This window comes from Ranitomeya variabilis, chromosome 1 (assembly GCF_051348905.1).
Source record: "Ranitomeya variabilis isolate aRanVar5 chromosome 1, aRanVar5.hap1, whole genome shotgun sequence".
Classification (NCBI taxonomy): domain Eukaryota; kingdom Metazoa; phylum Chordata; class Amphibia; order Anura; family Dendrobatidae; genus Ranitomeya; species Ranitomeya variabilis.
This window is the reverse complement of record NC_135232.1, coordinates 1,111,589,431-1,111,604,852: the sequence shown is the minus strand read 5'-3', so window position 1 is coordinate 1,111,604,852 and position 15,422 is coordinate 1,111,589,431. Positions and strand designations below refer to the sequence as shown.

Sequence of the window (15,422 nt, the reverse complement as noted above, 5' to 3'; positions counted from 1 at the left end):
CTCTGAGGAAAGAAGTATCATTTCTTCTGAAATTGAAACTTCAGGAATGTGAAGAAAGGAGGATTCGCCAGGAGACATCAGGACAAATCAGAAAGACTGAATACTAGACATATACTGCTTAAACCCCGCCTAATGCATTCCTTTTTGTAGAACAATATAGTACTGTGTATCCGGAAATAAACGCAGTTGCTGTGATCGTTGCCGACACTTGTGGACGCACGAGCATCAACTAAGATTGAACCAGCTTTTGTCTGACTCATTCTTACCCGGTACCAGATGCTCTGCGCATACTTTAATTTGGAATGACTGGTGAATGAGGGTTATTGTCGTGACGACCCCGACAATTTGGCGTGACCAACGTGGGGCGTGGCCAGCGATCCGAGACCCCCTGGACCCATGCCTGGACGTCCGTGGATGACACCCGTAGTGGCTGACCTCGAGGACTGATCACCCTCCAAACACGGTAAGTGGAGATCATATACTTTGTATGTGTCACACTTGCTAGTGTCTCAGCCGTTATTGGTTTGTCTGTGGTCTCCTTGGGTCCGAGAGGTGACCGGTCGAGTGGTGAGACCGAGCGCGATCCCGTGCCACGCTCTGAACCAGCAACTGAGAGACGTCGCATCCTGCGCGTCCTCATGTACACCACACCTCCTCCACCGGTCACTGTACTCCATTCAACCACCCTACCCGTGACTATTGTCTAGTAGTGAAGTGGAGTGAAAGATTGAGCAAGTTGTAGATTGCGGGGCGGCTTAGAGAAAGGATTAGGAGATGCAGCTTCTGTGATATTGTACCAACTAGGTAATTCAAGACGTCCCGAGAGGGGACCACCTGTATTTTTTGTGGAGGGCTCTCACTAGGAGACCGCCTCCCGACGGTTTGGAATATCGTGACAGGATAGTCTGTTAATCACTGTTGTTCAGGTTAGGGACAGGAAATATTGAGCGTGAGGCTCTTTTCCTAGTACGTTGAACGCGAAGTTCCGTGGTATAGGACACAGTGTTGATATCGCTGTCAGTGGTCTGCTGTAGCAGGACATAGTATTCTGTAAAGTCATGCTGCGTATCTTAAAGCAGAAGAATTCTGTGCCCCACAAGTTAAGTGAGGATGCTGTGGAAGTCAAGACAATAGTAGAGTCACGGGAGGGTAAGAAGGCAGTCAAGAATGTTGAGAGGTTGTACGAGCATGTAGGACTGCCCTCGTCAGGGAGATTGCAGCCGTCTACATGGCACAATCTCATAGAGAACAAAAGGGGCATGTTGAAGGATAAGGGATTGTGAGAACAAGCGCAAGCTCATTTACAAGTTGCGCGAGGCTTAAAGAACGAAGCATGGAAAGAGGTTGATTGAGAGGGAGGATCAGAGGAAGGTTTTGTAGAAATTAAGTCTGAGAACTGCTGTATTCCGTTTCTGTGTTTATTTCTAAAATACCCGATGGGAGGGGTCACACAGCTGTGTTATTGTTTTCTTCTTTCTCTGTGTAGAGGAATGCTGTGATTTTTCTTATCTCTGTGTCCTTGGAATGGACTGGGCATATACTGTAGCTGCGTTCGCTCTGTATTTTCTTGGTGTAGTATGCGCTGGTAGATCTGTGTTTTGTTAAAGCGACAATATTGTTTTGAAGTATAAAGAAATATTGTAAATTGAAAGTGAAATCTAGTACCTAGTTTTAGAAGGAAATTTGTAAGTGATTGTTTGGTTATCAGTGTAATTGAAAGATTGGTAAAAGATTTACCTGCTTCAAGTTGAGTGGTTGATATATAGTAAATTGAAGATCAACAGAGGATGTGAATTTTGATTGTTTTTGCTACGTTGAAAAAGGAAAGTTGTCTATTACTATGATAAAAAACTGGATGTTTTGTGGTGCAAGAAGGAATTGAGAAAGTGATTGAGGGTAATGTGTTAGAAAGATAAATAATTAAAAATAATAATCTGAAATAGGGGGGCTCCCTGTTGGATAATATGGTCCCTCCCCAGGTAATTAAGCCTCTACTCCCGACTGTAAGCCCTATGTCCCTTAAAGCCAAGGCACCAATATATCCTGGACTGCCGAGAAGTTCTATGCGTGTCTTATGATAGTATTTAAAGATCTGAGATTCTCATTGTAACAAAAAGCCCATTCTGTATCAGCAGGGAAATTAAAGGTTAAATCAGCAGCCACAGCGATTCTTACTCGCTCTCTAGCCCCCACCGCAGTACAAGGACGCAGTTCTAGTTCCTTATCAGTTGCCCATGTAACAGATTTCAGCTCCTGCCCTCCTCCCACCGTACACAAATCCAGTCTCACCTTCCAATATCCCTTTTTAACCCTATGTCTGGGAATCTCCCTCCCAAGACCTGTCATGTCAATTCTCAGACCAAGAGCTTGTTTTAATCGGTGTAGATGGCAGACCCCCAGCCCGGAAAGGCCCCTAGATCTCCTCTTCCCGTGAAACCCTCACACCTACAAGGCCAGACTCTCCAAGAACCTGAAGTTTGGTTCCCCTGTCATTCACGCTACTACATCACACCTCAGGGCTCCCAGGTTCTTTTCTCAGTAGGGTATGGGGATATAATTACCCACCAGGTGGCAGCCATAGTGAACCCAGCCAACTCTACCCTGTCACATAGAGGTGGTTTGGCCCAACAGATAGCTGGAAAAAAAAAAAAAAAAGGGAGGCCCAGTCATAGCCCAAGAGTGTCAGGCCTACCTTGCCATTTATGGCCCCTTGCAACCAGGAGACGCTATGTCCACCCAAGGAGGGGAATTTTCCCTGTGATATAGTGTTACACGCCGCAGGCCCCGTATATGATTACAAGACACCCGAGCACTGCCGTACAGTATTGCAGACTGCCTTGCAGACAGTGCTCATCTATGCAGGACATGTTACAGGTGTGCTGACTCAGCTTCATGGAGACAAACAGAGACCTGTTGTTTATTACAGCGACCGCTTGGATACAGTGGCAAGAGAAAGCCCCTCCTGTGTTCGGGCTGTGTTGTCTGTCCAGCTGTTGCTACACAAGTCTTCAGAGATTGTTTTGGATCACCCACTGACGGTCCATACCCCATATGATGTACATAGTATCCTTAACCAAGTACAACCTAGCCACATGTCTGTGGCTGGACAGCTGTGTCTTCAGTGTGCTATTCTCATGCCTACTAATGTGACTTTGAAAAGGTGCACTGTCCTAAACCCTGCTACTTTTCTCTAGTTCCTATGGATCCAAAGGGGGGGATTGGTTGATGAGGAGTAGGTGACATGAAAAAGGACACACTTTTTCTTTCTAGAATGGATCCAGAGGAACAAGATCAGATTTCCAAACCACATGATTGTCTAGAATTGATGTCTCAGGAAACGGCTGGTCTCCCTACTGTCTCTAGTGTGCCTATATCTAATGCTGATTTTGAGCTTTTTGTAGATGGATCCCGTCACCAAGATGACCAAGGACGCTTCTGTACCGGATATGCTGTGGTCTCAGAACATGAGGTAATCAAGGCAGAGTCAATGCCAGCTCATATGTCTGCACAAGAAGCAGAGCTCAAGGCGCTCATAGAAGCGTGCAAACTAGCAGAAGGTAAGACTGTAAATATCTACACTAATTCCAGGTATGCTTTTGGCATTGCACACGATTATGGGCCTATTTGGAGAGCCAGGGCTTTCCTGACAGCAAATGGCCACCCCATTAAACATGCTGAGGCAGTCCAGCAACTTATGAATGCACTACAGATTCCCACCCAAGCAGGCATCATAAAGGTAAAGGCACATACCAAAGGCACTGATGGACAGGCAAAGGGTAACGCACTGGCAGACCAGGCTGCCAAGAAAGCAGCAAGCACTCCTGTAGCCTCTAAAGTACATCACCTAGACACCCCACCATCTCCACTTGTGTCAAAAGACATCTTAGCCCGGTTACAAGAACAGGCAAGTAAGGAGGAGAAAGATAGGTGGCAAAGGATAGGGGCTTGCTCTGATACCGTCACTGGACTATGGGGGAGGGGTGAAAAGGTCTGCCTACCACAGGTACTGTACCCAATGATGGCACAGGTTCTGCACGGGAATGTGCACCACTCGAAGACGGCCATGTGTGACACCCTACAGAAACAATGGATTGCCCCCGGGTTTTCCACCTGCGCAGAAAGGCAGGTACAGAGCTGCATGATATGTGCCACACATAATCAGAGTAGGACAGTGAAAACCCCATCCAAACACACTCCCCGGCCCCTTTACCCATTCCAGAGACTGCAGATTGATTATATTCAGTTACCTAGGGTAGGGACGTATGAGTATGTGTTGGTCTGCATTGATTTATTTTCAGGTTGGCCAGGAGCCTACCCAGTTGCCAAAGCTACGGCTAAGACAACGGCGAAGAAACTGATGGCTGAGATCATATGCAGGTGTGGAGTTCCTGAAGTTATTGAAAGCGATTAGGGTTCCCATTTTGCTGGAGAGATCATGTCAGAGGTAATGGCAGCACTGGGGGTAAGTCAAGCATGCATACTCCGTACCATCTGCAGAGCAGTGGAAAAGTGGAGAGACTAAATGGAACTCTTAAGCTTAAAATCCAGAAGGCAATGGCAGAGACTGGTAAACCGTGGACAGAATGCCTTCCTCTAGCTTTGTTTTCAGTAAGATATACCCCAAACAGGAAGACAGGACTGTCACCATATGAGATTCTGTTTGGCAGGAGCCCCAATCTTGAATGTTTCTTTCCACAACAGTTGCAGCTCAAGTACCAGGACTTGACTAGCTATGTGCAGGCCTTACATGGACACCTTGCCAAAGTGCATTTAACTGTCTTCAGTTCTCTTCCAGACCCAGACAAGGTTCCTGGACACCATCCCTTGGAGCCAGGAGACTAGGTAGTGATAAAGCGGCACTTCCGGAAGAGCCTGGTACCAAGATTTGACAGACCATACCAAGTGCTCCTGACCACAGCCACAGCTGTCAAGCTCGAAAGAAAACCTAGCTGGATCCACGCCTCACATTGTAAAAGAGACCGAACCAGCGTTTAGTCACAGTAATGATTGAAGGAAAATGTTGCTGTTGTTTTTGGTCCAGGGGCTGGGGGCCATCCTCGCACCTACCTCTTCGGCCCCTATTGTAAATAAGAATTCTGGTGCCACTATTCTCTGGGTGAACCTAACGGCCCCGGTAAATATCTGGCGATTTGATTTCTGTGATGTAGTCAAGTGCCATGAGACTCAACGGGTGGTAGAGGGAATCATCCAGTTTTATATGTGTGTTACCCGAAATGACAACAATAATTGTTATTATTGGTCAGATGCTGCCTGGAATACGGGGGATGATTGGGGATATAAACCTAGCGAAGCCATGTTCCCTAAGGATGGGACAGGTAGGAGTCTTCATGGGAGAATGCATCTAACAGCCCTTCCGCAACCACCTAGGGGCTGTAAATGGGGTAGAAACTGTCACCCCCTCCTCCTAAATCTTGAAAGCCCCCAATCTGCTGACCTGCAGACGTTTGTACTGGGAAGGCATTATCATTATGTATTTAATGGTGGATACAATGGAAATTTAGGCCACATACAGCTCCAGGATATTAGCTTCAGACCAACCAAGGCCCCTGTTACCAGTACAGCTAAAACAGGCCCAGGTGAGCGTTTGCAAAATGTAGTTAATGAAGTAATCCCCATTCCAGGTCTCAGTTGGCAAGAAGTTTTCTCCATAGAAACACAAACAGCCCCAAGGAAAAACCTATGGTTAGAATGGGTGAGATACAATGTAAGAGTCCAGAATATCTCTGTAGGATGTATTGCTTGTGCTGCTGCGAATACGCATCTGTACACACATGCATTGCTTTTTCCTGATGACAACACCACTGCCTGTGTCATGAATCTGTTGAAAGGTCTGAAGTCCACTGATTGCCCAGATTACGTCCCACTAATTCATGAGAAACCCAAACTAAAGGTCCCAGGAGAAGTAACCGTATTAACTGACAATTACACCTGCTATAATTCCCACGACACCACAGGTACACCAGTAGGGATCTTCGAGACAGGTTTCTGCAAAGAGAACAGTTCTCTAGATACTGACTTGCTAATTAAACATACACAATATATGTATGATATTTATTGGTTATGTGGACATGGTAAGCTCCGTCCTAGGTTGCCTAATGCCTGGACAGGTCAATGCACCCTAGTTAAACTGGCTATGCAGCTCAAGATTTTACCTTGGAATCCAGAGGTACCAGATGAACCTACCAGAAAGAGGAGAAGTCTCGATCAGCTCCACATGAGTTATGAAGAAGATCCACTAGTATATATTGATGCCATTGGAGTGCCAAGGGGGGTGCCTGACCAGTTTAAAGCTCAGAACCAGATTTATGCCGGCTTTGCTTCTCTAATCCCACAGGTGCAGATTAATAAAAATGTTGATTGGATCAATTACATATATTACAGTGAACAAAGGTTCGTCAACTTTAGCCAAGATGCCTTTCAGGGTATAGTTGAGGAATTAAGCCCTAACACTAGAATGATTCTCCAAAACCGACTAGCCCTTGATATGATTTTAGCTGAGAAAGGAGGAGTTTGTGGGATGGTAGGAGAAGAATGTTGTACCTATATCCCTCAGAACTCTGGAGTAAACGGAAAAACCATGATAGCCCTTAAAAAGATAACTGGGTTAGCAGCAGAATTGAAAACTAATGCTGGAGTAGACACATCTTTCTTTTCCGGCTGGTTGGGTGGGCTCAAGGGATTCTTTCAACAAGCTTGTTTGGTATTGATTGCCCTCCTTATAATTGGATCGATAATTCTCTGTTGTGTCATTCCCTTGTATAAAAAGGTTATTGCCAAAGCAATTCCGACTGGCACCTTCCTCAATCAAGAAGTAGACCCACTAGAGTACGATGGTACTAATCCAGGGGAGATCCCTAAGTATGTCCCCCTCAAGAAATTAGACAAAACCCCCTATTCTCAGATGACGCTAAGAGACTTAGTTTAGGGACAGCAGGAGAACTCCATGTGAGGTTAGTGAAGGGTTCAGCTGCCTGGAGGCCTCTCGCAAGGGGAGAGCTTCTGAGGTGTCTGAATGAAGAAATCCACCTCCCCTTTCCCCATCACATGGACAGTCTCGAAGGATCTTTCTTGAAGGGAAAAACTTAGTGTTTAGGGGGGGATTGTCAAGGTGAAAATATATATCTTTATACCTTTTTGTACTTTTATATAATCTTATACTGTGAAACAATAAGTTTTTCCTATGCTTGCAGATGTAACTGTATTTAAAATGGCTGCTAGTATTCACCTTTGCCCTAGTTTTTGTCTCTGAGGAAAGAAGTATCATTTCTTCTGAAATTGAAACTTCAGGAATGTGAAGAAAGGAGGATTCGCCAGGAGACATCAGGACAAATCAGAAAGACTGAATACTAGACATATACTGCTTAAACCCCGCCTAATGCATTCCTTTTTGTAGAACAATATAGTACTGTGTATCCGGAAATAAACGCAGTTGCTGTGATCATTGCCGACACTTGTGGACGCACGAGCATCAACTAAGATTGAACCAGCTTTTGTCTGACTCATTCTTACCCGGTACCAGATGCTCTGCGCATACTTTAATTTGGAATGACTGGTGAATGAGGGTTATTGTCGTGACGACCCCGACATAGAGGGCTTTCCAAGTTACTGTTAGTACAAAGGCTCTAGAAAAAGTACCATGGCTCCTCACACCCCAAAAGAAATCCAGCAAATTCTGTACTTCCAAATGCCCCCTCCCTTTTGAGCCTCTATGTGCCTAAACCACATAAAAAAAATATTTAGAATTTAGAGTCCTCAGTGGCTCAATTCTAAAGATTTTTCTATCTACTGGCTAACACGGTACAAAGATATATATCTGTCCTAAACCACATAAAGCGTCTACATGTTTGGCATTCCTTATTCACACTGAGGTCAAACATTGACACATGGTAAGGTTAATATTAGACAGTGTAGGATAAGAGTTACCTTGTCGTGGTGGGATGGCTTTTATGCTATTTTTGATCAAAAACAGTATTACTAAAAACTTATTTAGATGCACTTTTTGCTTTTTATTTATGGCAGGGTTTTTGCTCATTTTTTCCCTAGTAGGTTTTATATTTAGCATTTGTGCAGCAATGAGAGCCCGCCTAATTTATGAGTGCATGTCTCCAGAAGCATGACCTGGTCCCTACAACGTACTGGTCTGAAAGGTACTGGGGACTTCAATAGTAGATTTGCAATTTTTATTTGAAATCATCCACTACTGCTCGTTTCTGGAAAACACCCATGGAGTCAAAATTGTCACTACTAGGGTTGAGCGACTTTTGCTTTTTTAGGATCGAGTCGGGTCTCGTGAAACCCGACTGTCTCGAAAGTCGGATCATGTGAAATCGGCCGATTATTGTGAAAAGTCGGGGGCCAACCGAAACACGAAACCCAATGCAGGTCAATGGGTATTTATTTCTCTCTCTCTCTCTCTCCTCCGTCCCTGCAAAGTTTGTGTTTCACTGTGCAAATCGCTATATCCCAAACGTTAAGATGGCGGTTTTACCCCATGTGACGCCGCACAAAGCAAGCCGGAACCTATGTCATCACGCTGCCCACACTCCTTCATTGGCTGAAAAAATGGCGGGGAAAGCGTCATATGAAACGCGACTTTGGCACGAAGATCGCCGACCGCATGGCCGATCCCACAGTGGGATCGGGTCGGGTTTCATGAAACCCGACTTTGCTGAAAGTCGGCGACTTTTGAAAATGTCCGATCCGTTTCCCTCAACCCTAGTCACTACATCTGTAGAGAAATTCCCAAAAAAGGGTATAATTTCTAAAATGGGGTCACTTGAGGGGGATTCTGCTCTTAACACTTAAGGGCTCTGTATATGGAGTCCGCAAACTGTTCTATTAATTTGTTCTCCAGGAGTCGAATAGCGCTCCATCCCCCCAGAGTCTCGTCATGTGGTCAAGAAGTGTAGTCTGTACGGCCACATATGGGATACTGCCACATTCAGCAGAAATTGTGTGACAAATACTGGTGCCACTTTTACAAATTTCACAGTGTGAAAATGTAATCTGGGTAGTGGAGGGACCTAGGCGCACCACATATCATAATTCTGTGAGGCACATGTGATGTCAATATGATCACTGCACCCCTAGATGAATTCATTGAGGGATGTAGTTTGTAAGATTGGGTCAATTATAGGGACTTGGTGTTGTACTGGCACCTTTGCCAATGTGACATGGCAACCTCAAATCATTCCAGCAACATCTGAACTCCATTATGGCGCTTCTTCCCTTCTGAGCTTTGTACTGTGCCTCAAAAGTAGTTTTTGACCACACATGGGGTATCTGCGTACTCAGGAGAAGTTGCTTACTGTGTTTTTCCGACTATAAGACGCACTTTTTCTCCAAAAAAATTGTGAGGAAAATGGAGGGTGCGTCTTATAGTTGGAACATAGGCTTACCGGCATTGTGGCAGCGACAGAGGTGCGGGGATGATGTGGCGCAGTGACCGGTATGGCGTGAGCAGGGTCCCGTCCACATTTGAGGTGAATCTGCGGCCCGGTATTGAAGGAGAGCAGCAGAGCTGGGTGAGTTACGGTTTTCCCGGTGGCGGCGGCCATCTTCCTGAGGCCGCGCGTGCGCAGATTGAGTTTTCTGCTTTCTGGGGCTTCAGGAAAATGGCCGCGGGAGGCCGCACGTGCGCAGATGGAGATCGCGGCGGCCATTTTCCTGAAGCCGAGTTCGCAGATTGAGATCTCGGCTTCAGGAAAATGGCCGCCGCGATCTCCATCTGCGCACGCGCGGCCTCCCGCGGCCATTTTCCTGAAGCCCTGGGAAGCAGAGTACTGAATCTGCGCACGCGCGGCCTCAGAAAGATGGCCGCCGCCACCGGAATAACCGTAACTCACCCAGCTCTGCTGCTCTCCTTCAATACCGGGCCGCGGATTCACCTCAAATGTGGACGGGACCCTGCTCACGCCATATCGGTCACCACGCCACATCATCCCCGCACCTCTGTCGCCGCCACAATGCCGGGAAAACCGTGACTCACCCAGCTCTGCTGCTCTCCTTCAATACTGCAGTGGCGTCACCTCAAATGTGGAAGGGACCCTGGCCGCTGCCACCTGAGGAAGTGACCGCACATCTGCCGCCGCCACAGCACTGCCGCAACTTCCCCATGGACACCAGGCCATGGCGTCGCCCACCTAAGCAGGATGGGACCCTGCTCAGGTGCACGCCGTTCCGCCCACCGCACCTCAGCATCACCTCATCTCTGCCACCACCACCATGCCTCCTGTGACCCTGCTGTGCCACTGCCTGCCCTCAGGTAAGAGATCTTAAATTCGGACAATAAGACGGACCCCCATCTTATAAAAAAATCTTTTTTTCTGCAATTTTCACCCCAAATTTGGGGTGCGTCTTATGGTCCGGTGAGTCTTCTAGTCCGAAAAATACGGTAAATTGTACCATTCTTTTTCTCCCATTATCCCTTTTGAAAATTGAAAACTTGGGACCAAAGTAACATTTTAGTGGAAAAAAAATATAGTAATTTCCCAATGTTATACAATTCATTGAATTGCCTGAGGGTTAAAGATGCTAACTACACACCCTAGATGAATTTCTCCAGATATGTGGTATCCAAAATGGGGTCAATTGTGGGGGGTTTCTACTATTTGGCATGTCAGGAGCTCTTCAAATGTGACAAGGCATTTGCAATCTATTTCAGCCAAAATTGTGCTCCAGAATTAATTGGCACTCCTTCCCTTCTGAGCCCTGCCGTGCGCCCAAACAGAAGTTTTCCACCGCATGTGGGGTATTATTGTATTCAGGAGAAATTGCAGAACAAATTGTATAGGTCCATTTTCTCCTGGATCTATTGTGATATTCCTACCTTCTGGCGTCACCGCAGTCTTCCCGATGCTCGCGATGCTGCCGGCAGCTTCGGTTCCTAGTGGTGCATAGCGAAATGACCCTATGATGTAGCGGTCTCGCGAGACCACTACGTCATCACAGTTCATTGCTCGCAAGGCATCAGGGCTGCCACTAGAAATTTTGGGGCCCCATACTGGCAAAATTTTTGGGGCCCCTTTGAGACTCCGCCCAGGCTCCACCCCAGCCCCGCCTCCACCCCTTGAAATGTCCACAGTCCCACCGCTCTCTCTTGGAAAAAAACTCCACTTCTCATCTATCACACATTCCAGTTCCCGCCATCACCAGATCACACATATAGCCGGCAGCTTTTGATTTGGCCAAAAGATTTTTTTTAAGCCACCACCATAACACGGTAGACACTTTTGGCCGGGCCCTACTCTACTGTAATCTACTAAATATCTGTTAAAATATGCAATACAATTTAGGTATATTTTTCAATTTTTAAAATGACCAATAATATCACAAACAACCAACAAATACCACCGCACCATGTCCAGACCACATATTACCACCAGTGACCGAATAATATATACAAAGAACAAATACCACAACACCATGATCAGACACCATATTACCACCACAGTGATCGAATAATATCAAATACAGGGAACAAATACCACAACACCATGACCAGACCACATATTACCACCACATAGTTCACGTGTAAAGCGCCATGGAATAAATGGCGCTATAACAATAAATAATAATAACATAGTGACTGAATACTACAATACTGATCAGTAATAATAAAAAAAAACAATACTATCACCATCAGTGCCATTATACACAGGAGATCTGTACTTCGTATGCAGTGTGTGTACAGGTAATAGTCATCACTGGTGGTATTATACACAGGAGCTCTGTATATAGTATACAGTGTATAGTGTCAGTGTATAGGTAACACACTGACTCACCAGTGACATCTCTAGGTGAAGTCCTTCATCTTTGTATTTCATCTTTCATCCAGCACAGCCCTCCATTTCTTCCAGCCAGGGCTCGTCTCTACAGAAAATAACAGTTATCTCGAGCTCCACTTGCAGAACACATTACTTAATTTTTCCCAACTTCTACATTACACCACATGAAGAAAAAAAAGGCGACATAGTATCACTCTACACAGTAACAGGACCGCCCCCCCATTTAAAACGGTATCCTCAAAAAATAAAATGAATACATGACTGCAGTAATATCCCTTAATTAGCCCCTATGGTAATAATATTTCCCCATCCTGGGCCCTGTGTGTGTCATTCCTGGCTCCAGCCATATGTTCTCCCATCCTGCCCTCATGAGTATCCATTCTGCCCCATATGATCTCCCCATCCTGCCCAATCTGTCTCCATCATATCCATCCTGCCCCATGATCCAATCCTGCCCTCATGTCTTTCATTCTGCCCCCAGTGTCTCCTGCATTCTGCCCCGGGGCCCCCCGGATCGAAAAAAAAAAAGTTCTTCTTACCTGGCCGCACTCCTGCAGCGAAGGCGAAGCTCCCTCCACTCAGCTGAAGCGCGCACTTGCTGGCAACTGACATGTCAGATGCCGTCAACGTGCGCCCTACGGCTGACGTCAACTGCCAGCCTCCGAATGGCTGGCGGCTGTTAACTATTGACCCCACGCCCGCACGTCAATAGTGTTGCCGCAGCGCCACTAAGGGCCCTGTTTATGCGGCGTATGGGGCCCCCTCTGGCCACCGGGCCCCATACGCCAGTCAGGGCAGTAATGCCCTGATGGCGGCCCTGCAAGGCATTACTGGGAACGGGAGCTGCCGGCAGCATCGGGAAGGCCACAGGAAGACTGTGGGTGACGCCGGAAGGAATATCACGATTTTTTTATTTTTTATTATTTTTAACCTGGGTTGTGTTGTGTATGCGTTTTCGCAGCAGAAAAACGCGGCAAAGATGCATACACAACGTGCGCACATAGCCTCAACGGATCCGTCAAAAAACAGACCCAGTGCACCCGTTCTTTACAATCTGCACAGGATCCGTCTTTTCAACAATTTGATGGATTGTGACTGATTGTAAAAAACGGAAGTGTAAAAGAGGCCTAACTAAGCACATGGGTTGATCGACACCTTCAGCCCCTACTATTACGCACGCCTGTTTTTTTACGTGATAGTACTTCAGTTCTACAAGCCTTTGATAATATGGTGTGGGAAGACAATTATACTTTTACTAGATTGTGGCCCAATTCTAACGCATCGGGTATTCTAGAATATGCATGTCCCCGTAGTATATGGACAATGATGATTCCGACTGTGCCCGTCGCTGATTGGTCGAGGCCTGGCGGCCTCGACCAATCAGAGACGCGGGATTTCCATTATGACATCATCGTCGCCATGCTATGCCCGTCGCTGATTGGTTGAGGACCAGGCGGCCTCGACCAATCAGAGAATGAATAAACGGGACAGACAGACAGAAAAACCCTTAGACAATTATATATAGATAGATAGATAGATAGATAGATAGATAGATAGATAGATATCTTGTGACAGAATTTATATTCTTACCTCCCATACGATTTAGCGTTACAAGCCATCTCTTTCAATTTGGACCGACATAGTGCGTATTCAGAGGAACTGAAAGAATTCATTTTAATGGCTTGTTGGAACATAATTTTTTTCCCAAACCAGAGAAGCCCCTATGGGGTCACGTTTTTCACCTTCTTTAGCGATACTTTGTGTCTCTTGGTGGGAGGAATAGTTCATTTTTTCTCACTGTAATCCAGAAACGTGTCAGTGTTTCCTGCTAACACGTGAAGATTTTATCTTTTGTAAATGTGAAATAAAGCCTTGATGAAATTTTAACATGCCTTCCTCCCTTATACATTTTTGTGGATTTCTCTGTGGGTCAGTACTTTTGGACACAGTACTCCGCAAGATTAATCAAGCATGCAACAGCCCAGTACGGTGTGATCACTCCTTTTGTTTCATTTGATTAGCACTGCTTTTAGTATCAGATCTTCCCATCAGCCAAGGTCAACGATCTTCCTCTCAGCTCAGGCCTTTTTCGACATCTGATCACTCTTGGACCCTTATGTGGCGATAGTGACTGCAAGTCCCCCTCAGCCACACAACCTGTCCAGGTTCTGACGCCAACTCCCTCTTCTCGCCTCTGCCAGGTCTTTTATAATTAATCACTGTGACACAGATGTCACCTGACCTGTTGTCGTCTTCAAATCCTTCCGGTTGGAAAATAGGTTCCCACTATTAGGTTCCTACTACTGTAATTCTTTCTTTACCCTCACTTGTGCCTTTGACCAACAGATGATGGTGTTGACTTGAAATTACTCAGCTATCTTCAGTTGTACTCTTCTTCTCTCTTGTCCACTGCCTTACACTTGCACTTTAATGATATGGGACCCACACATCATAAGGAGCAATGAGATACCAATTATATCCTTTTCTGTATATGTGATACACAGTATTTCTGTCTGAAATAGGAGACTTTTCTTAAAATTATGTACATTTTTTAGCTATTATCCCCCTAGTGACATTACCTCCTTCTTGGCTTCGAAAGCAAAACACAGAAATAATTAAGACCAGGAGTGTCATGGGATATTTTCATCTTTTTTTTTCACCGTATTTAAATAACACTTATCAGATTTATAAATGAGCAGAATAATTTCAGGATCATTCGACTGTATGTCCAGCTGACTGACACTGAACTGTTCGCATGTAAAATATGTTGTGTATGTGTTTCTCCACTATATTCTAGAGCTGCATTCACAATTCTGCTGCTCGTTAGTGACGCGTCTACAGGGCAGTGGGGTACTCGGTACCGGGTCCGGTCGCAAGAGAGGGATGTGACGGTGGCTGCGACCCGGTCCGTGGCCCTGGGCATCAACGCTAAAGGGGTTAATGTTCAATGTTTGTGGTGACCCCACCTGTGGAGTTCCGTCAATAGGGAGATGTTGCCCAGATGTTACACTTCCCACAGGTGAAGCGGGGTCCCCAGGTGTGTGGCGTAGATGGTGTAGCCGGTGAATAAATAGAGGAGACAAGTGATAAGTCTTTACCTGGTTTACTTGTGAGTGACAGGCCACAGTCCAGGGTACCAGGCACGGATTGATGGTGGTCCGGCCGACTTAGAGGCAAGTGGGAGTTCTCCTATACCAGTAGAGGTCCGTGAGCCTTTTCCAAGTAGTGATTATGTGTGAGGTCCCTGCGGCCTTAAGCTTGCTGGCAAAGTATGGTCTGCACTCACTGTCTGAGGGTGCCCAGCCACAATTCCCCTCTGAGCTCTGTCTCTTTCTGGTGCCCCTTCCCTTCCAGCAACTCCACATACAACCCCTCAGGTTGTTGCTCCTTTCCAGAGGCTGCAGCTCCACGTGGCTGCCAGACCTCTCATGTCTGCTCCAGACGTCCTTCCACTTCAGTGTCTCCCTGCAACTAACCTAACTCCTCCTCCAGGTCAGGAAACAAAAAAAGGGAAGCTCCCCTGAATCCGGGTATTGAGCTCCCCCTCCTGGCCTGGATTCGGAATGTGTTGCATGTGTGTGCCTTACCTGGTAAAGAGAACTCCTTTGCCTCTGA

At 46.2% G+C, this 15,422-nt stretch overlaps 1 protein-coding gene across 1 annotated transcript in view; it reads right to left on the bottom strand.

The window, feature by feature from the left end:
* Positions 1-15,422, bottom strand: part of LOC143793317 (uncharacterized) — a 76,177-nt gene that overhangs the window by 10,293 nt on the left and 50,462 nt on the right. The gene's annotated exons all lie outside the window — the stretch shown is intronic.